The 26,570-nt window shown below is 41.9% G+C and overlaps 1 long non-coding RNA gene across 1 annotated transcript; it reads right to left on the reverse strand.

Annotated features, from left to right (window-relative positions):
* Nucleotides 1-390: 390 nt before the first annotated feature.
* On the reverse strand, nucleotides 391-26,570 carry LOC128341266 (uncharacterized). The gene is made up of 2 exons (XR_008314293.1): nucleotides 26,187-26,570; nucleotides 391-5,693 (listed from the first exon to the last, which is right to left on the reverse strand). It is a non-coding gene; the product is annotated as an uncharacterized LOC128341266 (long non-coding RNA).

The raw sequence follows: 26,570 nt of genomic DNA on the forward strand, positions 1-26,570 counted from the left end.
TTCTACAATGTCCTTCTTAAGATATGGTTACTAGAACTGAACACAGTACTCCAAGTGTGGCTGCTCCAAATTTAATAGTTAGGCACTTTGCTTATTTATTATATCCTTGGTGGAAGGACTGTTTCATGGCCATGGGTGGGGGTTACTTTGGGTCATTTTAAATTATTGTAATGTGTTAAACTTTTTATTTGTTGTTTTTATTGTATTGTTGTAAACCACCTAGGGACTTGCGTTTTGGGCAGTATACAAATATGTTAAATAAATAAAATAAAATAAAATAAAATAATGTATATTTTCCTTCTGTAAATCCCTTGCAAGCCCAGTTCAGCTCCAATACCTCTCTTATATTTTCCCATGAATGAGGAAAGAGGGGAGAAAGGTATCTCTTGCTACATTTTCATTTGCCTTTATTCCAATCAAATCATGCTGGTCACTTCATGAGTTCTAGTACTATGATGATATATAAAGTTTAATTTGTCCAACTACTATTAGAATACAGTCACTGCATTTTTAAAGCATATGAAGTATAGCAAAAATTTAGACAGAAAAATAAATTAAGTACTGTAAGCTAGGCAGTTAAACTTCTCTAATCAAGGTTGATGATAACTAACTTCTGAAGCGTTAGCATTACACATTTCTCACCTAGCAGAAGGCAATGATGGGTTCCTTAAAAAATTGTATTCTTGTTCATAGGGAAACTGAGAAAATTACTTGGCCTCAATTCAAATTGGCTAATGGCCAGCTTAACTGAGATCAAAGCACAGCAGTTTGGCAATTCAGGATGATACACCTTGTTAATGCGCTCAAGCATACTATTTTTTTCCTGTCTAAGCACCATGTAATTGATAGGCGTCAACCTGCAGAGTTTCAATTATCTATCCCCGTTAACACATACTTTACTTCCTACCTATGGCAACATGAGGCCTATCCTAGATATTATTTTTCCTACTGAAAACTACACACACCTGAACATCTCCCTATAATAAATCAGATTACAAGCTAGTTTCTATATACCGGGCATGATCCACTTGTGCCACAGGTGCAGTACCCATATGCAGAGGATTCTGATAGGGCTCCACAGAGTCCTGTTTTTCCTCTTTGCTCTCCACCCATGCATATGTGAATAGCATTACATTTTTCTTGCACAATGCCTAGCATGAGCTTAAAACAGCCCTACAATGAGCAGAAGACACACATACAGAAAGGGATCTTTGGAGCCAACTCAAAAATATCCCTCAGGCTTGGAAACACAATAGGTAAGATCTTAGGTGAACAAAAGGAACCTATTGTGTTTCATGATCATTCAAATTAAATTTGCATGCATATTTGGCAAATTTATTTATTTATTTATTTAATTCATTTATCTGATTTATATTTATTTATTAAATTTAAAGTAAATGCTGTCCCCCACCCCGCATAGAATGTCAAAAAGCACAGATAGATATTTCTTGATTCCCTCTTCTATATATCACAGGAGGTATTTTATCTTAATACCATTAAGATCAATACCCCTTTTGACCAGAAATATAATTCATTATATCATGGGCCAAACGATGAAGGGAAATATAACCTTTGGGATAGGAACAATTTGTCATTCAACACTATATACCTGCACTGATTCGCTTTGAATTTGCTTGTCATTTATTTGGGTTTTTACTGTCCTTGAGTTTTAAATTTTTATACAGGAGTTAATATAATTTTTATTGTGGCAAATGTAGCAAGGAATGTAAGTCATGGAAACTACCAATCATAGAAAATGTTTAACTCTCAGAAAACACTAAGGTCATTCTCACAACTCTTACTGGGGTGAGGATGTCAGGTAGCGAGGAAGGCAGGGATGAATTGACCTTCCCCCACAGACGATCAGTCATCCTCTGGGTGGAGCGCGGCTCACACACCCACACGATCCGGGTTGCTCTGAGCAGTGTGGATCTCTGGAGGCCTGGAAAATGAAGCCCAGCTCCAGGTATCCCTAAATGCACCGCATGAGTAGCACAGTGTATTGAGGGATTTCCCCCCCCCCCCAACAGGGAGGTTGCTCTAGGTCCCTGACTCTGTGTCTATGTGAGCTGCACACAGCCCAAGCATGCGCACAACCTCGTATCTGGGCAAAAGGGCAGGTACAAATCCCAGGCTGCCTGGGGAGGCAGTGCCAGGACTTGCTCTTGATCCCGGTGCTTCACACAAGCAAGGGCTGCCCAAGCTTCAATGTGTGGCATCCATGCACAGTTGAAAGATTAGTTCTATTGTCCTTCATATTAGCACTGCATTCTCCATGTTATGCGAGTGGGCAGATGCTCATAATTCCTTGGGAAAGTGAATACCAAATCATGCTGTGTGAGGAAGTTTCTGAATAAGACATCAAGTTTCTGGCCATCAGAGGATAATTTATTGATACTTGTCAAAAGGAAGTATCAGTCTAACAGAAATCAAGACAAAAGGAATGCCTGATGAATTTCCTTTGAAGTGCCTTTTATAAAAGTCCTTGGTAATACATATTGATGAACTCCAAATTGTCTTGCCTAAAGGGAAAAGAAAGTAGACTGCTTTACACTGTCTTATAAATATTCATCAAAAGAACAAGACTTATGTTTCCAGGCATGAGGTGAATGATTACGGTTGTATGATTGCCTTGGAAGCCAGATAATTAGTAAAACAGCATTTGACAGTTGGAGAATTTTAAACTTGGTGTCTTGCCATCACACCACTTGGATTTAAAGGCGAATTCTGAAAGGAAGCAAATTTAGGGCTTGATGGATTGATACAATTAAGCTCTCCATCAGTTTCATCCACTGTTTTGATGTTTGCTTAGCTAAAAATTAAAAGGAAGGCGGAACTGTGCATTGGTAGCCTGACTCTATAAAAAAGAAATTGCTGCAGCTTAAATAGAAGTGTCTAGGCAAGCCAATGGGATCTCCTCTGTAATTAATGCTGAAATAAAGTCAAAAGAAAACAAAAATACTGATGTGACTTCCATCCCAGTAAATGCCTTGTCTATGAGGCTGGTCAAATGTCAAGTGTCAAAGTCTATGAGGCTGGTGCTTTATTTAGGATGAATTATACTAAGAGTTCTTTTCCAGGACCAGTTGCACCTCTGGCATACACAAACAATAGCTGTTCAGACCAGTGTCCGTTTAGAACTCTTTTAATTTGGTTATGCCTATTTTTGTTGAGTTAATTGCTTGGAAGACAAATAAAGAAACTGAAGGAGTAAGTGGGGGAAACATGCTAGCTTCATTCTAACACAGAGAAAAAACTGATCAATTCCTAGGGCAGGGTGCATTTCATGGTACAGAAGGAATGAAGATTCAGGTATAAGGATGAATTATAATTGGATGTTCCAGCACTGGATCATCTTTGAAGACTACAGCACCTAAAAGTAGGGTCCTCTTTCAGCTCTTGGAATTCTGATATCTGGGGGTAAAGCCAAGCAGTGCCTAGGGTAAAAAGTAAGGTATATAACAACAACAAAAATCCCCAAAAGGAAAGGGATCAAATAAGCTGGCTCTTTTTTCCTTCCTTTTTTCTGTTCAGCTAGCAGTCCTACATAAAGTTGTAGAGCACAGATGCCCTTCTTATTCAAAAGCTTGTCTTGGGGTTTGTGGCAGATTTCAAGAGTCAGTAGAGCTCTCACAGCATGGTTATTTAAGAAAAGTAATAACAATGCCCACTGTATTAAGCAGGCTGTTTGTGTTCAACCGTTTGTGAACTTGTGATCATTTATTCAAATGACTTGTCAATTCCTATTGACCCTTATTTTAGGCAGTGAGTGAACCTCCTCCTAGGTGAACAGACAAGAGAGAAGTCATTCTCAGGAAACATTATCCTTTACAATGTTTAGCCCTCAAATGCAATTAGGCAAATATAATGTCCTCTTTGAAGGCAAAGAGTTGTTCAGTTACTTTAACGGAAACTAATTATCTCTGCCAAATGAAGGACATCTATGAGTACTTCTGTAGTGTGCTATAGCTAAAAAAATAAAATGAAAGAGGTGTCTTTATTATATTACTAGAAGGTGGAATATGTGCTTAGTTAAGTTTATATTAATTTAAATTGGTAGCTTAATAATAGTATTTTATGAAGAGTGTCAAGGAAGGGTGAAAGCAATGTCTAATGTTATGTGAGTGAGAGATACAATCTCTCTATCAAGCCATGCATAATTTTAGAAACTTCTAACATATCCCCAGCTTAGTTGTATTTTTTAGTGAACTAAAAAGGCTCGGCAGCTTTCATTTTTCCTTGTAGGAAGGTACGAACCATTCCACACTTTTGATTGACCTTTTAAAAAAACAAACAAACAAAAACTAATTCTAGCTCTGCAATATCTTTTTTTATTGTTTAAATGGGGTGAGCAGAGCTATATGCTGTGTTTCAGTCATGCACCATAGGGTTATATAAGGCACTGTGATACTGGCCATTTCATGTCCATGCCTTTCCCAGTCATTGCTAACATGGAATGTGCCCTTTTCATCACTGATGTTTACATCACTTGATCTTTTGAGTCCCAAGATTTCTTTCTAGGTTTGTCACAGCCAGTTTAGATTCTGCTATATGTAAAATTAGCATAGTAAAAATCCAGGTGGATGGCAAAGATTTCCAATTTGGATCACTTCAAACTGGGTAAATGGCAAACGACTTACCAATATGCCCAATGTGCATCATTTAACACTTTCTCATTTGCCAGTTTCCCAGTTTGGCGAAATCTTTGTGAAGCTCTTTGCAGTCAAATGCCATGTCCCCAGCCTCATGCTGAGAGAAGGAGGCAGCCTTGCTCTATCTGGTCTTTGAAGCTGGCATGACACAGTGGGTGGGATTTCAGGCAGTGGTCCCCCTATTTTTTTTCCATTTGTGTGTGGAATCAGTTTTGTTCTGGGTGGCAGTTTCAAGGCAGTGTGTGCGCACATACATTCAGTGTGGGGCCTTCCTGATTCAACGTGAGTGGGATCTAAAATTAACTGAGTGGACAATCAAAAACTTGTGAGTAGGCACACATGTGCATGCCTTAGAGGGAACAGAGGTTTCAGGTCAGGCCCAGTTTAAAGGCATGGCTTTGCAGAAGCTGCTAGCACAGGTCCCTGTTTTGTGCCTCACTTAGCACAGTCTTCAGCATCCCTCCCTCCCATCGCTGGTCACCCCACAGTGGTCTAAGCAGGATTGTTTTTGCTTCCTAAAAGATTGGCCTGGTTTGTGTGTGGGGGGTGGGGCGGGGTGCTTGCTCCATTCTGTCATTTTTTTAATCGTTATTTCATTCAAATATTGTTTAATAAAATTGTAGCCGCTTTACCCATATCTATTTGCCTGAGTGTTTGTTTTCTCATACTCCTTTAGTGTGGGAGCCATGCTTGTATAACCCACTTCAACTTAAGGGGCGGGGGGTTCAGTCTTGATTGGGCAGTGGAACTCGCATCCATGGCTGCGCCAGCCCCTCTGAATCAAACCTTCAGGGGTGCACATGGCAATATCTTCACACACACACACACACACACACACACACACCCTGTTGCCCTTGGTCACAGTCCTGTACTAGTTCAGCAATTTACAGAATAAGAACATGAGAATATAAGAACATCCCTGCTGGATCAGACCCAAGGCCCATCTAGTCCAGCATCCTGTTTCACACAGTGGTCCACCAGATGCCGCTGGAAGAATCTTTTGCAGCAGAGATTATGGAGATGCAATCTTGCTTGTAGATCCTGCAAACATATAAAGGCAGGTTTGTAAAATAAAGTCTCTGCAGGGCTTCTCTGCTTTTGGTTTGGAGCAGCTTGCTTGCTTGCTTGCTTGCTACTGAAGCAAAGCTCCCAGACATTTCCCCAAACACATATAACAAAATTCAATGAGGCTATTCCCATGATCACTGGAAAACGGGCTAAGAGAGCTTAGCCCGCTTTCCAGTGATTGGCGACTAGCCCACTTAAAACACCCTCCCCTTAAACAAAGTTAACGGAGCAGGCACTCCGTTAACCTCACTTCTCTGCTCATGTGCCACTGCGGGGCATGGCGACACAGGAGCAGACCCCCCGACTGGGAGGCTACAAGCAGCCTTCCGGTATCTGCCCCCCCCGAATGCCCCCCGCACTTGTGCGGGGCATCCTGGGACTTCCAGGGGCCAAGTGCAGCCCCCACCAGCTCTGTGATGGAGCCAGCAGTTGTATGGGCAGCCAATCCGGCTCCCCAGGGCTGCACGTTTGATCATCTGCTGGGAGAGCGGGCTAAGCCTGCTCTCCCTGCTGACCCACCAGAAGCTTGTCTCACTGATCATGAGAAGAGCTTCAATATATACAGAGAGGTCACAAGATTTTACAATATTCATTATATACAATATATTTCATACAAGGTTAAGCCCCCAAATTTCGGCTCAACGTAACTCCCAATAGAAGGGAAGGGGAATTCACTATACCTCTTATTAACCACTTCAAGATAGATATCTGTACCCTTCTCTACCATTGCTTTTGGTAAGGATGGCACTAACAGCATGGGTTATACTTGGTTTTTTAGTATCCTAAATAATTTGACATTGTCCACAACCTTGGCCACCTTATTTCTCACCCAGTTCCATAACATTTATGTAGCAAATAGCAACACTTCCAATATAGCTTCTTGGGGGTAAGCAAACTTCAACTTCCCTTCACTGCAAGACCTGTCAGTTTACTCCTACTCCCTTCCTCCCATCCTTTAACCAGTTTCAAATCCATAAGAGAACCCGTCAAAGGGAATGATTCATGAATCCCTTTCCCTGCTTTCCCTGTAGCCTGAGGAGTTTTAAACTGTAAGGTAGTCTCCTGAGTAATATGTAATTCCTGTAAAACTGAAGAATGAAATAATTGAAACATAACAGCCCCTTACAGTAAGGGATAGCAGACTTGAATACTGGGATATAGATTCCACAACTACTTCATATGTATTGACCCCTGATTTCTTGGAGGCAAACTTGATATACTAAACACTTGCCTCTCAGAAAAGGAAGGGAGATTAAACAAATCTGGCCTTCATTCATACACATGAGTTAGGTGCATTATTGAATAAGGAGTATGAATTTCTATCATCATCATCATCAATATATAAATTGCCTAAAATGTGCTAAGCACTATACAGAAATAAAAGGTCCATACCCATTGGATCCCAATAGAGAAAGAAAGAAAGAAAGAAAGAAAGAAAGAAAGAAAGAAAGAAAGAAAGAAAGAAAGAAAGAAAGAAGACAAAAGGAGACAGGAGCTGAAAGGATAGAGGAAACACTGCACAAGCTAAGAGAGGGGGGGAAAGGTAGAAAATACAATAATTTCATGTTTATTTATTTATTTACTTATTTAATATATGTACTAGCTTAACCCATGCAGAGCATCTGCGTGCTAGTAACTGATTGCTCAGCTCACCCGCTGCCATAGCCCCCCTCACCTCAGAGATCTCTCCACCCTCACCTGAACTGCACTCCTGCTCCCACTCCTCAATCCCATTGCTTCCACCCCCCTCATGCCTCTTGGTCGTGGCTGCAGCATTGTGGCACCTATTAGCCAAGCTATAGCCCCCTATCCCCAGAGACCTCCCCACCATCACCTGAGCCCTGCCCCTGCTCCTCCCTACAGGAGCAGCAACAGTTGACCAGGCCCTTCCTCACTGCTGCCACCACCATGGCTGCTCGTTCCCCTCAGGCCACTGACAGGCCTGGGCACGTCCCTTGCCTGCCTGCCTGCCTGCCTGCCTGCCTGCCTCCCTCCCTCCGCCATTGGCCTTGGTAGCCCCAAACAGAAGCAGTGGTTGATTGGGCCCTTCCTTGGTGCCGCCACCATTGCCGCTCATTCCCCTCAGGCTGCTGACAGGCTCGGGCCTGTCCCTTGCCCTTCCTTCTTTCTCTCTCTCCCTCTCTCTCTCCCTTCCTGAGTTAACAGATCTTGTTCATCTTGTTTCCTCATCTAATTCACACAACAGTAGCCTTCTTTTCCTGAAGGGGCTCTTTCCTCCCTCACAATCCCGCTCTTCGCAGACCCCTACCATCCATATATATATATATATGAGATTCCTCTTCTCTACAATCAAGATCAGTAACAGTTGCATTGCAATTGACCTTAACCTTATTACCTTATGGAACCCCACTGCCCAATCACCATGGCACCACAGGCTCTTCGTCCCTATCTGCATATGGAATCACCACTGCCCAATCACCAAGGTGCTTCTGCTTGTGAACTCTCATGAGAGCTGCCACGCATGGGATTAGCCATGGGTATGCATTAGAGAATTAAATATGTAGATACTGGATTGTTTAACATATAATTGTCCCAAGTTGACTTAAGAATAATAATAAAAAGCACAATAAGGCAAGTGGGCAAGTGTGCCAGTGTGGTGTCATGTTTAAAGTGTTGGACTAGGGCCAGAAAGACCCGAGTTCAAATCCCCATTCAGCCATAAAACTCACTGGGTGAATCTGGGCCAGTCACATATCTCTCAGCCTAACCTACCTCACAGGGTTGTTGTGAGGATAAACATAACCACGTATACTGCTCTGGGCCCCTTGGAGGAAGAGCGGGATATAAATATAATAAATAAATAAAATAAATAATAAATTCACACAATGACCATGGGGTGTGGAGGCCGGGTGTTGGGGAAGACGGGGTCCAACTCACCTTTCCCCAAGATGATTGCTGTGCTTTTCTTTGGGTGTACCGCCACTTGCCCACACAATCCACACTGCTCCTGGTAGTGCAGATCTCCAGAGGCTTGGACAATGCTTCCTAGCCTCTGAATATCCCACAATGCACCATGCTATGAGTGTGGTGCATTGGGGGATACCGCTGTGAGATGGGCGCTCTAGGCGCCCATCTCTGTGTCTGCTCAGGCTGCTTACAGCTGGAGCAAACACATGACCCCCAAGCTTTGCACCCCTAACCTTGCACACTTGCACCCCTAACCTTGGTAAAAGGCTGGGGCTAAAAGTCAGGTTAGGCACTGCGGCAGCTCTGGGAGTGGGAATGGGTGCACTCCCGGCGCTGCCTGCTAGCAGCTTAGCTCAGGCTGGGTTGCCCTAGCGTGGCCTATGCTGCCTGCGAGGATAGCCTTTAATCAATAATAAAAATCAAGAAGAAAAAGGTTAAAATCAGCATGAAAAGTCTTATTTAAGAGTTATCCTGTTCCCACCGGGGACCACAGAGCATCATTTGGCACACAGATAATCATTTTCCCACTGGGGATGCAGGGATGCAATCTAGTCCCCTAGTAAAAGAAGATGCTACAACAAGAGCTGGAGTGCCAGCCACCTTCACCACTACCTCTGACTCCCCCTGTCCTAGCATAAGTTTCTGGGAGGCCTTGAGCAGGGAAAGGGGGAGGCAGCAGCAAAGGCAGTGGAGGAGGCTTGTAGGATTGGAATCAGTACTACATTATTATAACTCTGACCCTACTCAAGAGCATTTGATAAACTACTCAGGTACTTTGGAAATGAAATAAAGAAGGGAGACATGGTATTAATTGGAGAGTGGGTGGCTATTCAAAGAAGGTTTTTTTAAAGTACTGGAGACCATATTGAAAGCAAGAAGGGACAAAAACTGAAGAGAGAACTAACGACAAGGGCATAACTCAGATTAATATGTAGGTATATCACAATTACCAGTTTCCAGAATTCCAGAAATTCCAGAAATTTAAGCATCAGATTGATGTGAAGTGGTCATGTCACCATAATCTCCTTTGGTCCTACAAATCTCAACCAAGACAACCACCTTGGACTGCTGTCTTTTTAAGGTGACCAGCTGGCAGTGTCATCTTTCCAGCTTCCCAGGCCTAAAGATAACTGTTGATGCAGAAAGAGAGCACTGGTAGTTTGCTATCTTGATTACTTTGATAGAAAGGTGGGGTGTACATTCCTAATATATAAAGCACATTTTGGAAGTTCCTGTACACAATTACACACAAGATCTCTGAGTCAGGTAAAGCAGTAGGTAGTAGCCACAAGGCAACTTTGATCTCATCTAGCTTTTAACTGGACACTCTTCTTTTGATAGGATGAACTATGTGCTCAATGAATAATAAATAATATTAAAAATGACTGCCCAAACCTCCATGGTGAAAGATAGCATACCTCTCATTACGTGATGCTAGGGAATAACAGTGGATGGATATTACTTGTGAATGTTTATGTGGTATCTATCTGGTCATTACTGGCAGTGGTAGACAAAATGATGAGTTAGGTTGATTAATGATCTGACCCAGCATGGCGATTCTTGTGTTTTCATGTATAAGGCTCTATTTGTAAGGAAAGTTATTTCATAGAGAAAAATTTTATCTCATTGAATTCCATTTATGCTTGTGAATGATTCATCCCTTGGAAATGTTTCGTAATCGGTCTCATTCACAAAGCTTTCAGAGAAAGCAGTTTGGGACCATTTAAATCTATCACAGAGAATGTCTTAAAACACACACATACAGAGCTAGAACAATACTATGAAAGAGAAACCTTTTTGTGATCCCACCCCCCTCTGAAACTATTGCCAAAGTGTTACAAAAACAGTAGGATAGCCTAATGTAAGCTATTTGAAAAAGTCTTCACACTGCCTGCCATGGTAACCTGAAATGTCGAATATTGAACTATTAACGTCTAAGTTTAAAGAACTCACACAGGACAGAAATCACAGCAGCACCAGGAATCTATCTCACTACAAAATACAAATCCTTGCATTAGATCATGCACACTACACAATAGATAAATATAATAAAGAAAGAATAAAGGAAAGGAGAATGAAAGAGACTGACCAACCAAGCATGCCTTGGGGAGAGAACATGAATGACCTTAATTAAGCAAATTACTGTCATCCCAGTCATATGTACATTTTAGTCCTGGGAATATCCGTGAAACTTACTTCCTAAAGTAATTGTACTTATGATGATAAGCCAAGGTCTATTTTAAAGCCAAAAAAATATCCATATACCCTCTGTCTTCAGGTCATAGATAATAGAGCCAGTCTGGATAATAGGCCTGGATTGGATTTGCAGGGCATATTTAAATCCTTAGTAAGAAAAACAGCAAAGGACCTTTCAATGAGGAATAGATTCTGCCCAATAAAGAGCGCTCTCTGGGTCATGCAGAGGCCAATTGCGCAGGCACGGCAGCCGGAAAAATGGCCATGGCGCTGGAGGGGGAAGCCTGAATGGGCTGAAGCGCCGGCCCAATGGCTGGTGGCAGCAATAAGGGAGGGTGGCGTGGGGACAGGGAACCTCCACGGACCCCCCTGCTGCCTCCAACAACTCCCCTGAAGGGGGTAAGTAAAAAATTATTTTTATTTTTTTAAAATCTGTGAACCCCCCAAACAGTCGGGCAGTGTTCGGTCTGGGGTTGGACTGAACAGGGGATATTTCGTTTTGACCCTGAACGGTCGAACCGAACAGCTTCGACTTTGCATTCATTCAACATCAAACCTGTTTGCACATCCCTACTTTTAGCAAGTCAACACTGCTGAACTGAACAAAAGTCATTGAGCTATTTTGAGCATGAATTTATAAGTTGCATGAATTTATATGTTTTCTACCATTTTGAAAAATATTTTAATGAACAACATAAAACATAAAAACAATCTTCTATATGGAGGCTACTATTTAGGTATGAAATCCATCTAATTAATATCCTTCCAACGTTCAGTGGCTTACATTCTGTGCAGTGAGCTGCCGCTCCGAGCAAGAGATGTGCTCGCTGCTTCCAGTCGACTATACACTCCGCCCCTGCTGCTTACAAAGACAGGGATGCTCTGTTTTGATTAAGGAGCATGTAATCACACTGCAACAGTACTCCTCTCAGGAGTGCCTTTGCAAGTGCAATGATGACTCCTTATCAGGCAAGGAGTCTTCCCCTGCCTCTGGAAACGGCACAGATAGCGTGTGCAGTGGATCAGAAGTAGCAAGCCCACCTCTCCCTTTGATCAGTGGCTCACAGCACTGAATGTAAGCCAACAACTTTTATAACTCATCTTGTTATAGAAAAAGAGTGAACAATGGGCATTTAGAAATACTAGTTTTATACCTTTTTCATTGACCAACGGTTTCAATCTCCAGCTGCTGTTAATTTCTTCCTGTGGCTATGTTCAGCTGGTGGTAAATAGTTCGCATTTACTCAAGTGACCAAAGACACATTTCTTTCATGACCTTGATTTCAGTTGCATCAAATGTATTGAGCGGGCAAGAGAATAGTGCACAATTATGTGCTGGTTTTTGTGTGCTTGCTTTTAAGATGTGGTTTATACTCCCTTCCAGAAATGTCTTTGTCCAACTGTCCTCTGTTGTCTCCAACCTCTGCAGTACTCCCACGGATATTATGCATGAGCTCAAGTTTAGATTTATTTGTTTTATACCAAAGGTTATAGCAAAGCAGAAGACATGAACAATACAAAATATAGGTTGGCAACAGAACTTAAAACCAAAACTGGAAAGCCAATAATCAGGTTGTCATGCAATATTGAATATTATATCGGGGAGGCTCCATAACAATAAAGTACATTTACAAAGCCCTTTAATATTTCTACTGCAAAGATAACCATTTTGTATGTAATATGTTTGTCTTGGTTATTCAAGCATATTTTGGCTGTATTATCTTGAAGCCTTATTCTGCAAGCAGGTCTGATAAAAGCTTTCTTTCCATAAGACAGGAAAAGAGCAGACAACACAATAAAAAACACACACACAAGGTCTTATGTATGTATCACAATTACAAAATCTCAGGCTAAACCATTGACGATATAGCAGGTAAGAAACACATGGATGCCATCGTTAACCTTGTTAACTGGACAAAGAGGCACTTTTAAAAGTAGTGATTCTCTTAGCAGAGGAAGAAAAGCTGTCCCTATTTAGTCCCAGCACAGCGTTCCTCCTGTTGCTGGTTTTCTTTTTAGATTGTGAGCCCTTTGAAGACATGAAATCATCTTCTTCCTATTCTTCCTTTTTTCTAGTAAGCTGCTTTGATAATTTTTCTGCTCAAAAGTATACTAACAACAACAACAATGGCTGACATTCTGTGCTGCCTTACGAGGGCAATGCTAGAGCTCACCAGGAGCAACTAGACTAATTGCGGGTGTGGCTTGGCTCATAGCGCATTGCAGGTGGAACGGGACTGGGGAGTAATTTTTGCTTCTCTCTCCTCTCTGAAAAGCCCTGTTTGCATCAAGGAATATGTCCATGCTGACTTTTGAGAGGAGGGAAAAGAAGCCAAACTCACTTTCCTTCTCCATTTGCTCATGCTGTGAGCCAAGCCATGCCTTCAATTAGTTTAGTGGTTTATTAAGATGATGGGAGTTTTAATTTATCCTCGTAAATGCACACAGAATGTCAGCCAGTAGTAGTAGTAGTAGTAGTAGCTATTGTTGTTGTTGTTTAGATGTTCTTTTGCCTTACAAGAAAAAAAATTGACCTTTTTGTAACCCAAGCTTGAACACACAACTTGTGGTCATAATACATAAACAAACAAACAACAGAAAATCAGGGCATATATTTTAACTGGATATGATAACCCACTCACATCCTCTCCCTCACCCATTTTTATCCTTCTGGATACACTCATGCTGTAACAAACCGTAGACCTACAGGGTTGCCAGAACCTAAGGGGTATACTTGTGGGTCAAATGGGCCATAAGGCAGAATTTGGCTTTTTTAAAAGCCAGATCTGGCCACCTAGCTGTGCAGGGGGGAAGTATTCTGAATGCTTACCAAGAAGTGTTAAGAACTATATATGCACATTACACTTAATAAACTGGTAAACTAGAGATCTCTTTTCCTTCCTGTGATATGGAAGTTTTTCTTCAACGGGGATGTGAATAAGCATTATTTATATCCATTTTCACTGCCCCACACAATTTACTTCAATCACTCAATATGCACAGACTTTCTCACAAACCTTACTAGGAAAATCTTCATCTCTTTGGATATACTGTACAAGCAGCTTTTAGGTCTCTGTAATCGACCGCCTCCCAGTGCACTTTCCTTTCTGTGCAATGAGACAGCTTTGTGTAGCAGTGCAACAATTCAGGTGCTGAAGGTGCCTGTTATCAGCATGATTGTGTGGATGTATCCTATGCTGTACTGATTACCATCTGCAGGCTTCTGGTGACACAAGCAAAAGCAACAGGTCACAGTGCTGCACCTGCAAAGCTTTTTACTATAGTGACATCAAAGACTACAAACTCAGATAGTTTTCACTTACGCTATTCAAACAAGACAGATCCAATTAATAAGTAATTGGCATTAAGTTCTCTTGATTCCTTGTTCTAAAAGGACAAAAATGAGCTACCCTAGCTGGATTGCTTTGTTTAGAAGTCTTTAGAGATAAACTAAGGCACAGAAGGGCAGTACGTTTAACATGAGCAGGAGACGAAATCCCCGAGGGAAGGTAATGCACACATATCTGGTAAAGTACAGTCTCTTTTAGCTGAGGGAGGTCAAGCTTTAACAACTCTCAGGAATCTTTTGAAGATATATCCAGGACATGGCAGATAAGTGAAATTCAGTGGATATAAAAGCCTTCATATTTTCCTCAGGAAGTACTTGGCAAACTTCCATATCCCAGATTACTGACCAGGGCACAGATACAACTGGGTGATGGATAGAAAACGGGATAAAGAGTGAGCAAGAAAGAGTAGCCCAAGTGTCAAAAAATAATTCATGAGAAAAAAATAGGAAACAGAGATCCACTGATAAGTTACAGAAAATTACTCCAGAAGCAAGTCTTCAGAATGCCCCAAAGAACTGGATGGAAACTGGATTTAAATTTAGCTTTATCTGACAAAGTGACATGTCCAAGGGTCTAAAATCTGTCACATATTTTAACTACAGTGTAGTATTTTATCTTTGCTATGATAAGCAATTTGTCAGACCTATCTTCTATGTTTTTTCTGCTGGAAGTTAAAGGACTTTGCGCTGTCTCTTGTCTCAGACAGTGGAGGACAGACTAGTGAGTCAGAGAGCTAGAGTGTCAAGACATTGGTCATCCCTTCTCCACTGCTCTGACACTATCCCTTTGGATATGTAGATTGCTAATCTCAGGGATTAACTTCCTTCCTCTCCTTCTTCCCTACCTGCCCTTCTACCTTGCAACATGGCAAGCTTCTCTCCCTGCACCATGTGTGCAGAGAAGATGCAGAATCCATCTGCATCCAGCTAGATAGATAGATTAGAGATCCTAACTCCTCACTTTCCTATCTAGAATTGAGTTCCTTAATAAATGCCTTATATATTGATTTGAAACTATGAATTGGCTCCAAGTTACTTTACTCTCAGCATACACACATGCCTAACTAAATTCCACTGTGTTGTGCCTCTGTGCACTCTGCTATAATGAGAAAGGGATTCTCTCACCACAGAGAATTTCCAACATTTTCCACAGTGTGAACAAGAGTGAATGTGGCCAACATCCAAATTTCTCCAGTTCATTCATTGTGCACATGCAGCATTCTATTGCACAGGAGGAGTTGGCCACAGCAGCAGCAGCAGATGTACCCCACCCTCCACCAATGAGCAGTAAGGAACAGAAAAGCGGCATGCATCCCACTGACTCTGTTCAACAGGTCAGTTGTGAAATACATGTGGGTGCCCGGCCATGCTGCATCCAGCATGCCCAGGACACTTGCCTGACAATGGTGGTGCCTACTGCTTGACAGAGAGTGTCCCCTGCTTCAAAGAAGTTGGAGCATGCCCCTTGCTACTGCTAGCTGAAGACATGCTAGTTCTGTCAGCAGTAGTAAGGATGCCAGGATGATGCCGCAAGATGTGTTGCCACATCGAGGTCATCCCCAGATACATGACATCCTTCCCCCTGATTACTTGTGCCTTGCAGTGGACAAAAGAAGCACAGTTTGGGGCACTTTGAATGACCTCAAAGTGCTTCCAAATATTGCTTGCACTGAAGGCAGTCGTCTTGGGTGATGGTTGGTGATCCTACTGGGGCTGCTTAGTGCCCCCACCATCCCCCGTCCACCTGGGTAGAAGAAGTGCCAGGCTGAGGCTGTGATTCAGCAGGCTCCTTCTCAGACTTAGACCCAGAGGAGGACCCAGTCCCAGAGTTGATGTTGACAGTGGGGGGTCTCACCAAGGGGTGAGATGAGTGGGGTAGGGTCACTATAGAGAAGGACTGTCTGGCTGAATTAGCAGCCATCAAGCCCGCTCCCTGCTCTCCCACCACAGAAACATCAGCTTCCCTGGGAGGGGAGGCCAGTAGATCCCGTGGGTAGTGGCACCTGAGTTGGTGCAGGGTGAGCAGGCTCCTCTGTATAGTAGATTCTGCATGCAACCTCACCAGGGCAGAAGAATGGGGACTGGGTGTCCATGGCCACGCCTCCTTGCTTCCTCCCCCTCCCCAGCCCCTACCGCCACCAGCATCAGGGCCACCCCACCCTCTAACCACCACTCAGGTCTGAGCCTTGCCCAGGACATGAGGAGTGTCAGCCATCACCCTGACCTCCCCTCTGGGGATTTAATTTTTTAAAAATAAAACTCCTAGCACCAACCACACCACACCTACACTGACCTAGCACATACCCACCTGTAAAATACACACACACACACAAAACAGCAAACACAACAGCAACCCTCCAACCAAACCAGAAAGGCCCTATTTAAAACCCAATTCTATGGGGGAAGGGGTTAAAAAAATCCACTACTTACCTTCTTGGGTGTCTGGATGTCTTCAGCTGGAGATGGAGGGCTGAGGCTAGGGGCTGCAGGCGTAGCAGAGTAGCACACCTGGCACTCACTCACAGCAGGGGTGAGGGCAGATGGGGGCCAGCGGGGACACCCACATACCCAAACAACAGAAATTCAAAAGAAAATACAATGTTTTAAAATATTTTTAAAAGCCATAGTCCCCCCCCATTATTTTCTTTTTACAAAAATGGGGGGCAATTAAAAAGAGAGAAAAATAAGACTCTCTTTGTCTCTCAGGCCTAGTGCTGTTCAAATGAATGAATGAATGCTGCAGCGGGGCCAAGGCCCAGCACAAGGGCTCAGCAGCGGGGCCCAGAGAGCCTGGCTGGCTGGTAGGCAGCAGGAGCCAGACACAGCTGTGTTTTAAGAATTTAAATTAAAAGCAGCAGCCAGCCAGGGGAAAATATAATCCATTTCTTTAAAAAATAGGCCAAAGGCACTGGCAGAACCCAAGGCCTGGCTGGCTGGCTGGCTGGGGAGCAGCAGGAGCTCTGTTTTTAAAATGATAAAAAGAAGTAGGTAACAAAAATATCCAAAAATTAAAATAAAAAATAATAATAATTCAAATAATCCAAGGAAAACCTCAGTGAAGACTAGAGACCCCACAAAGCAACCAGACAGCAGCAATCTCCCTGATCAAGCAGGCAGGCAGCTCCAAGAAGCAGTGACTTTGCAAAGCCAGGGGAAATCCTTAAAAACATTTTGAATCTCCCTCCTTTGCTGCTACACGCCCTTGCCACACACACACACACCCAGCCTAGAGTGTCACAGTTGCCACAACAACACTCCTAGTGGCACGATTAGCAAGCCAGACAGAGCACAGGACATAGCTGGCCAATCAGGGCAGTGGCAGGACAGCTGCACAGGTGGCTTCCTAAAAGGGGATTGCCATGCATGTGGGCTGTGCCAGGGAAGTGAGGGGTGGCCCTGGCTACAACACCAAGCAAGTAAGAATTTTAGACTAGTTCTCTCACTGCCCCCTCTCCCCGCTGCCCTTTAGAGGATTCCTCCACCCATTTACTTGTCTAGTAGAATCCTCACCGAATCCTCTTTTACAAGCATAGCCCCTTGAACCACCGAACCGGTTCAGTCAAATGGACCAAACTGGTCGTTTGGTTCAACTGAACCAGTATGGGGACAGCTAGTTCAGTTCTTATTCTGTCTGAATTCAAACCGTACTGCAATTTTAGGTTTGTGCAGACCCCTAATCCCCATCAACCCACCAGAAGTCAGTCTCACAGCTGAACTCTGGGAGCCAGAGATTTGGCTTTTTACATGTTGTCGAACCCAGCCAATGTGTTGTACTTCCAAAAGCAGCATCTAGTTTCTGAAATCAGCCACCTCTATCTCCTCCAAAGCACAGCTCAGGCCCTGATTATATACCAGCTTTCCAAAGATCCTGGTAGCACTATCCACAACCCTGCCTATACTTCTTTTCCATTTTCATAGTGTTTTTCCAATATTTGGAACTTTAATAATATTTTCTCTAGCAGCTCACTGGAGCATAATGTCAGATAGGATGAGAAAACTAGCTTTAAAAACTTTCCTTTACTTGTGCCTTCATTTTATAGCTCCCCACAAGGAATTATTGCCCAGCAATATTTTTATTTGGGGCATGAGCTGCAAGCCACTTCCACCTGCTTTAAACCTGTTTATTTATTTCAGGGAGTTATTTCAGGAATTATTTTTGTTTTTATTGCATATAAAGGACCGTAACTCTTTGCAGTGCTGCAAATGCAGCAAAAATGCATTTGGAATATAAATGAAAGCTTGCTAAATATTTCAAATCTTCTGTAATACTTTTGCAATCACATTTGTATAATTGTTTTAAGGTGTTCCTTCGAGGTCCATTTTGAACCCATATTTTAATTTCCAGCAGAGTTTTGAATGAGTTTAATGATGGAAGATTTCTGCATTTTAATTTTTTTAAAAAAACTGCATACCACAAATAGACTTATTTTTGACATTTTACGTGCTGTTCCCACATTTTAAAATCCTTTATTTTCCCTTTCTTTCCTATTGTAGGACTCAAGAACTACAATAATGTGAATAGGCACTATAAAGCCCCACAAAAGGTGTCTACACTGTCGAATACTGAGCAGTGGATGTGGTACCCTTTGTGTTTTCAAGCTGGTGTTCTTTATCAATTACAGACTCAATAACATTTTGTTAAAAGTCTTTTTGGTGGTGGCTTCTCAGGTATTAAATTATTTCTCTGGAAGAATCTCCATTCTCAACTCTTCCTGCTTTATATACGCTCTGAAAATGTTTCTTTGTCATGAGGCAGTTTACATTTGATTTCATTCTTGCTGACTCTTAAATCAGAAATTAGATTAAGCAGAATTTTTACTCACTGTTTCAGTTGTTAAATGTTTGCTCTTTTTAATTTTTTTAAGACTGCTTATTTTTATTTTACATCTAACTGTGCAAGCCACCTTGGAAAAATTCTATATATATATTTAAGTGGGCAAAAATGCATAAAATAAATAAATAAATAGTAATACATCATCAATACAATTACATTATCATAGCAAATATTCTTTGTATAATGATTCCTGCAAAATATATAAACATTAAACCCATTATTAAAAAGCAATCAGCAGCATCAAGGGTCCCCACCCCCCAACTCTTAGCTATTACCACAACTCTCTAAACAAGTTACAGGCAATCATAAGAAAACTTGAAAACCATTTGTGAAATAGCCATCATCACAAAAGCTCAGAACTATAATTTCTAAAACAGAAAAGCAATGTATCTTGAAAAGAATCTGTACAAAAGAATTCTGTAAAACTGGCTACATCATGCGGAGCAATGTTTTAGAGCTACCTGTTTTTGATTAATGAGTTGCTGCACACAAAAACAGACAGCTACAAACTAATGTATAAACATATGAATGAGTCACCCATCCTTACGCCCCCACAGAAGCACATTGATATTCATAGCCACACATGCATAATCTGTATAAGCATGTCTCCATACACAGGGGATACGTTTAAGCATATAGTGGCTGATTCACAATGCTAGAAGTGTGATTACAGTGTTTTCAATGACAGAGCACTGTATTTTTTGACCTAAAGATGTAGAATATGAATTCACAGTGCATTGAAATATAAAATTAAATTTGAGTATCCCAGTGGACTAGTCCAGATTAAATAAAGCTAAATACGCCTGCTCACTCGTCCAGAGAACATACCCTCATTGTCCTACAGATGCTGCAATAAAGACAGCTCTAATCTAATTATAGCATTTTAAAAATAAATTGTTTTTCTGGAGGAAAGAACTACTAAGCTTGTCGAAAATTGCAGTATTTCACTTGAAGTGGAAAAAACAACCAGGAAACCACTGAAAACAGAGAGGTCTAGGTAATGACACACAACCTACCTGTTGCCAGCCACGCACACCAGGCTGAAAGTATTGTTGTGGATCTTTGTCATAACCTCTCCTGTCCGTCCTGATTGTGTGCTTTCATACATTGCTGGTTTGGCATGTAATGCAGGTATATGGAAGTGGCACCCATGAGTTGGAGCTAAGGTTGCACATTCCCAAGGGGACCAGGGATTCTGTCCATTTAAAAGCTCTGAAATAGGGCAACATTTATTTCAGTGTCACCTTTTTTCTGATCTCTGAAACACTGAGCTAGAGAAACTGACCTTATGGACACTAAGGGATCAAAAGGGCTACTAAAAGGAAGAATTCTTCATCCTCTTTCAGATACAGCCACTTTATTCACAAGCATTTTTACATGGCTCAGCATAGTTCATATGAGCCGTATATGACATCATGAGCCCACTGAAGCAGGACAACCATCAATATGTGGATACCTAGGCCTGGGTCATATGTTACATGGAATTGCAGGTCCATTCCAAGTCTCCTCTTCCCTACCACTCTCCCATCCGCATTTGGATGTACTGGAGAGTAGTCTCTCTGCAGTAAGTGGGACTGTAGAGCATTGGGGGAGCTGGCTGTGTGGGTTTCCTTCCTGACAGAAGGACAGCCTGCACAGCCAATTGGGCCAGAGTGAGGGAGATGCTTCCTCCCTCAACTCTGGCGCTATGGGGTCCAAACTGCATTGCCAGCTTTCATACATAACGCTGGCACCGCAGATGGAGTTTGTGGTGGCAAAACTATACTCTGACTGAAGATTCTGAGAGGAGTTTGGCAAGGTCACTTTCTCCCACAAACTCTTTCCCTGGGTTCATATATTCAGGTTTGGAAACCAGAGGTGAAGGGACTTACAATTTTCCATTATGTAATAACCAAGCCCTAGAGTGGGAAGTAACCAGCTAGCTCCTTCCCTACATTCAGTGGCTTTGTCTCCCAGTTCTCCTCACATTTAGTTGTGGGGTTTTTTTGGCAGAAGTATGTACTGATGTAGGAAGAGTTTTTCTCCTGATTCCAGAAATCTGGTTGCCTAAGGTCCTAGGGCATGGCTAGCCAATGTACTCCCACCCCCACTCCATGCTTTGAAAAACATCCGCTCCATGCTCCATCCTCTATAATATCTGCATAGGGCAATGAAGCTGCCTTATTCTGAGTCAGATAAGTGGTCCATCTAGGTCAATATTGTCTGCAATTAGTGCCAGGTCTTAGACAGGGTGACTGAACATGTCATGGTTAAGGCACATCTGAACCTGCTTGGCCCAACCAGCAGTTCTTAGAGTGTACACATGAGCCCAACTTCCAGTGTCAGTATGGCTATGTTGACATTGAGTGTGTCATGCAAACTCACCAATTCTGGCATAGCCTTCCTGACACTGGAATTCTATCTTCCCAATCACAGAAGCACTCGCCATCATGAATATGGCATTTACCTATTCAGATGAACACCACTATAACCATGAGAGGCACCAGTAAGTGGGTGAGTGATGGGCTTCCGGTCCCAGCATAGACACTTGCACTCACATACAAGAGTCTTTCTCTAACATCTTAACAGGGTTAGTAAAGCGGCAGCTTGGCTGAACTGTTGGCTCCTGGAGTGTTCATGCAAGCCCAGCTTCCAGTGTTTGGAAGGCTATGCTGATATTAAGCGTATCATCTGAACCTGCCAATTTTGGCATATTCTACCCCAGGGATTCTCAAACTTGGGTCCTCAGGTGTTATTGGATTTCAACTCCCATAATCCCCAGCCTCAGTGGCCTTTGGTTGGGGATTATGGGAGTTGAAGTCCAATAACACCTGAGGACCCAAGTTTGAGAATCCCTGTTCTACCCTATTAACAGTTCCAAACCCAACATCTATAGCCTCCTTCATCTCTAGGTTACAGTTGTTGGATAACCCAGATTTTGGGAAAGGCAAGTGTCTTTTCTACAATGGCCAAATAGACCTACTGTGATGCATGAAACCACCCATAGAATCTTTCCAGTTCGACCTAGAGATGCCAGGGATTGATTTGGGGCCATCTTCATGCAAAGTATGTGTTTGATTAATGACCACTTCTTTAGGATAAGTCAGTCCTTTAGGATGAGAGTTGAATGCATTCAGTGTACCTACAACCTTCATACAACTGTTATTTTATTTATCATATTTTTATACCACCTGATATGGACATCTCTACACAATTTAAAACAATATAAAAAGTCAATTTAAAACAATATAAAAAGTGTACACAATTTAAAACAATATAAAAAGTCAATTTAAAACAATATAAAAAGTGTACACAATTTAAAACAATATAAAAAGTCAAGGATTAAAATCCAAGAAACAATTAAAAAATCACATAAAACAGTTATGAAAACAAATTATTAAAATTAATTCTAATTAAAAACCTGCAAAAATGGGTGAGTCTTGATGGTCTTCCTGAAAATAAACAGAGAAGGAGATGCTCTTATTTCAGCAGGGAGCATACTGCAAAACCCATGGGGAGCCACATAAAAAGCCCGGTCCCAGGTTGTTACCATACGAGCAGGAGGCAACCATAACCTACTTCTCCTAGAAGATCGTAACAGGTGGTAGGGTTCATGACAAAGAAGGTGCTCTCTTAAAAACCTGGACCCAAGCCATTAAGGGCTTTATAGGTAATAACCAACACTTTGTATTTTGCCCAGAAACATATCAGCAGTCATTGCAGTTCTTTTAAAATCAGTGTTATGTGGTTGCTTTGTGTTCTCCCAGAGACCAATCTGGCTGCCACATTCTGTACCAATTGTAGTTTCCAGACTACGCACAAAGGCAGCCTCATGTAGAGTGCAATACAGTAGTCAAACCTGGAGGTTACCAGCATATGTACCACTAATTTAAGGTCATTTACCTACAGAAATGGACATAATTGATGTATCAGCTGAGGCTGATAAAAAGCACTCCTGGCCACTGCCTCACCCTGACAATCCAGGGAAAGCTTTGGGTCAGGAGCACTCCCAAGCTATGTACCTGATCTTTCTGGGGGAGTGTAACTCCAACCAGAGCAGGCAGATCTAAATAATCTCTTGGGTAGCAACCCCCCACAGTCAGTACCTCCACCTTATTTGGATTCAACTTCAGTTTGTTATCCCTCATCCCGTCCATTACCATTTCCAGACAGGCATTTAGGGAAGATATGCCATTTCTTAATATGGTCAACATGGAGATGTAGATATGGGTGTCATCAGCATACTGATAGCACCCAGCACCAGTTCTCCTGATGATCTCTCCCAGCAGTTTCACGGAAACGTTAAAAAGCACTGGAGACAGTATGGAACATTGTGTTAACTCCACACTTTAGTTCTTGAGTCACAGAACAACAGTCTCCAAGCAACACCTTCTGGAATCTACCAGAGAGGTAGGAATGGAACCACTGTAAAACTGCCACCCAATTCCATAGTCACAGAGAGATCCCAAAGGATCAGCAGAGTCACACTCCCTCTGTTGATAGCCAATTGGAGATCATCCATCATCAGGCTGACCAAGGCAATCTCAATCCCATAGCCCACATGAAAACCAGTTTGAAATGGTTCTAGATAATTTGCATCACCCAAAACTTCCTGGAGCTACCAACCACTCAACCACCTTGCCCAACCATGGAAGATTAGCCAAACCATTGAAGATTAGAAACAGGTCTGTGGAGTCCAATGCAGGTTTCTTAAAAAGTGGACTAATAATAGTGTCCTTGACAAGGAGGCACACTGCCCTCCTTCAGAGAAGCATTTATAATATTTACCAGACCCTCTCTGATAATATGATTACCAGATAAGATAAGCCACCTTGAGCAAGGGTCAAGAGAACCGGTTGTAGGACGCACAGTCCGAAGCAGTTTGTCCACTTCCTCAGGAGTTACAAACTGAAAATGATCCAATCTAACCCTATAATTGGAGTTGCTTGACACCTCCACAGTAGACTCTGTAGTAACTGTGGAATCCAGCTTGGCCCGGATATGAGAGATTTTATCCACAAAAAAGTCGTTAAAAATGTCACAGAGAGTGACCAATGGTTCCAAGTTTAAATTCAAGGGGGAGGGGATACATACTAGCCTCCTCACAACCCTAGACAACTCAGCTGCACGTTAATTTGCAGAAGCAATGTGAGCTGAAAAGAACCACTTCTTTGCCACCCCCACTTCCAGAGCATAGATATTCAAATGTGCTCTGTGTTGTACTGGATCAGATCCTGCCGAGTCTTCTTCCACTTGCGCTCTAGTCATCTACTTCTCTGCTTCAGCTCCCACTTTATCCCTTATAAGTATAGGGCACTGCATATTGTAGTCAAATAAAGAATTGCTATATAGCATTAGTTGTTAATCTTTCCTTGCACTAAGCAGAGAATGCTTAAGGACTCATCTAAAGAATTGGTAAGTATTCACCCACCCAAGAGCTAGAAGTACCGGAGTATCTGCAGCTTTATGAAAGAATGAAGGGATATGCTTTCATCTTCAGGAGGGCATAGCTCAGAGATACAGCATCTGCTTTGCATGCAGAACATACCAGATACAGTCCCTGGCATGTCCAGGTTGGTCTGAGAAAAGACCCTGCCTGATACCCTAGAGAGTCACTGGCAGTCAGTGTAGACTAGACTCAGTATAAGTTAGCTAGCTCGCTATCAGGAATGAGTGCTATTTAGGAAAAAGAGATATAGAGCTGACTTTTAGACCCAGAGAGAGCTTGAGACCTCATTGGGAAACCTGAAGACTTTTCACTCACAGTGATGAGATGATGTTTTTATTATGGATTTCAGAACTTTACCCACTCCTGTATTTACACCATGAAATTATTAAATCCAATAGATTCTCTTTGTGAATATTTGTAAGATGTGGATTTGGTCTGGCCAGATGAAGCAATGTGTTTATCTTCCAAAATATAGCGTGTTATTCCTTGATATTTGTTGGAACTCTGAGAGTTTTGCACAGTGGATTTCAACTGAAAGCCAGATTTTGTGTTGTCACAGAACTGAAACACTGCACCATTGTTGCAAATGTATTGTGCAGACAGAGTGAACTGAATAAGTTTAATCATATGGAACTCATCAGGAACTCATGCAAATAATGGAGAGTTGATTTGTTTTTCTTGTAGCATTTTTAAAAATGTAGAATGTTAATTATACTGGCTCACAGTTTTACTTTCCTGAAATTCAGATATAAAACCATCTTGCTTTTATAGCAACTAAGTTTCCTCAGTAATCAATGATAATGAACTGTATGTTTCAGTGAATTCCCTGATATTATTTGAGCTTTGAATTTTGGAATAAAGCGCCTTGAATTTCTAAAGCGCCTATATGGACTCCAATACCTCGGTAAAATTGTCTCAAAAACAACTCTGAGATTCTCATCCTCTGTAGTCACCAGATACTTAGCAATTGTTTATAGCGTTACTTTCACAGAAGATGCTTTCATTCTTCCTCTTTTTGGCTATTGTTCACAAAAACAAGTAGAAGGTTTGCTACTGATTTCAGTGCAATGTACTCTGAAGTCACTTCCACTTTTTCAAAGAAACATTATTCCCAGTTTTGTCTATTGGATAAAGGAATTTTATTTTGGTAACTTAATAAAGTTGGTAAAGTAGTTTAAATTTGGTAAAATACGAATTTTATTTTGGTAACTTAATCATGACACAATTCTTTTCTCTTCTTAGCTTGGGTGTTCACTTAATAATACATGTGACTTATTACATTAAGTAACAGTCAGAAGAGACAGTCAGAGGAAGGGTGTACAAAACAATTCCTGCGAATACACATGGCATAAGGGGAACAAATCAAAACAGTTGTGTCCTCATTGGAGGAAAAGCAATGTTACCTTCATACCATTCAGAACTCTACTATTCTTGAATGAATTATTCTCATTCAATGGTCTCACATCTATTTAGAATCTGAGATTACGATAACAAGACTAGAACAGCCCACAGAAAAGACCAGTACATCTCACACCGAGCATATCTAAAAGAAGAAAAGTGTAACTGCCCTGTGAAATAACTCAGGTAAGATAGAAGCCTTTTCAAAGACAAGCTATAGGGCTGCGATTACTAGACTGATACATCAATGGACACAAAGACAGATGCTCTCTAGCATTGTCTAAGTGACTCAAGCAAGAACAAAACAGCAGAAGGTACAACAAATAAGATTACCTAGGTGAGCTGCTTATACAAATAAACATGTTGGGTATGATCTAAGGCTTACAGGAATGTTGCACCAGCTCCTTCAAGCAGATTTGTTTAAAGCCAAAACCGAAAAGCTCCCTGATGCCATATGTGGCTCTTCTCAGCACAGGAATCCTTGAGACCTCCACGCTTGTACACTTCCAATGCAATGGAGCATGGCGGCACACGAAAGCTTATTCCTGAATGTGAATGGAGCGCTGGGGTAGCAGCCCTCTGCGGAAATGAAAGAAAGGTCCTAGTCTGGCTTGGGCTACCTTCAATGTCAACTGAAAGTGACATAAGAGGATTTGCCAATTCCATGTTCAGCTCCAATGCTGATCTCCAGAGATGTCGCCGCAGTAATCAGCTGCC

The sequence above is a fragment of the Hemicordylus capensis genome, chromosome 1 (genome assembly GCF_027244095.1).
Source record: "Hemicordylus capensis ecotype Gifberg chromosome 1, rHemCap1.1.pri, whole genome shotgun sequence".
NCBI classification, from domain to species: Eukaryota; Metazoa; Chordata; class Lepidosauria; order Squamata; family Cordylidae; genus Hemicordylus; species Hemicordylus capensis.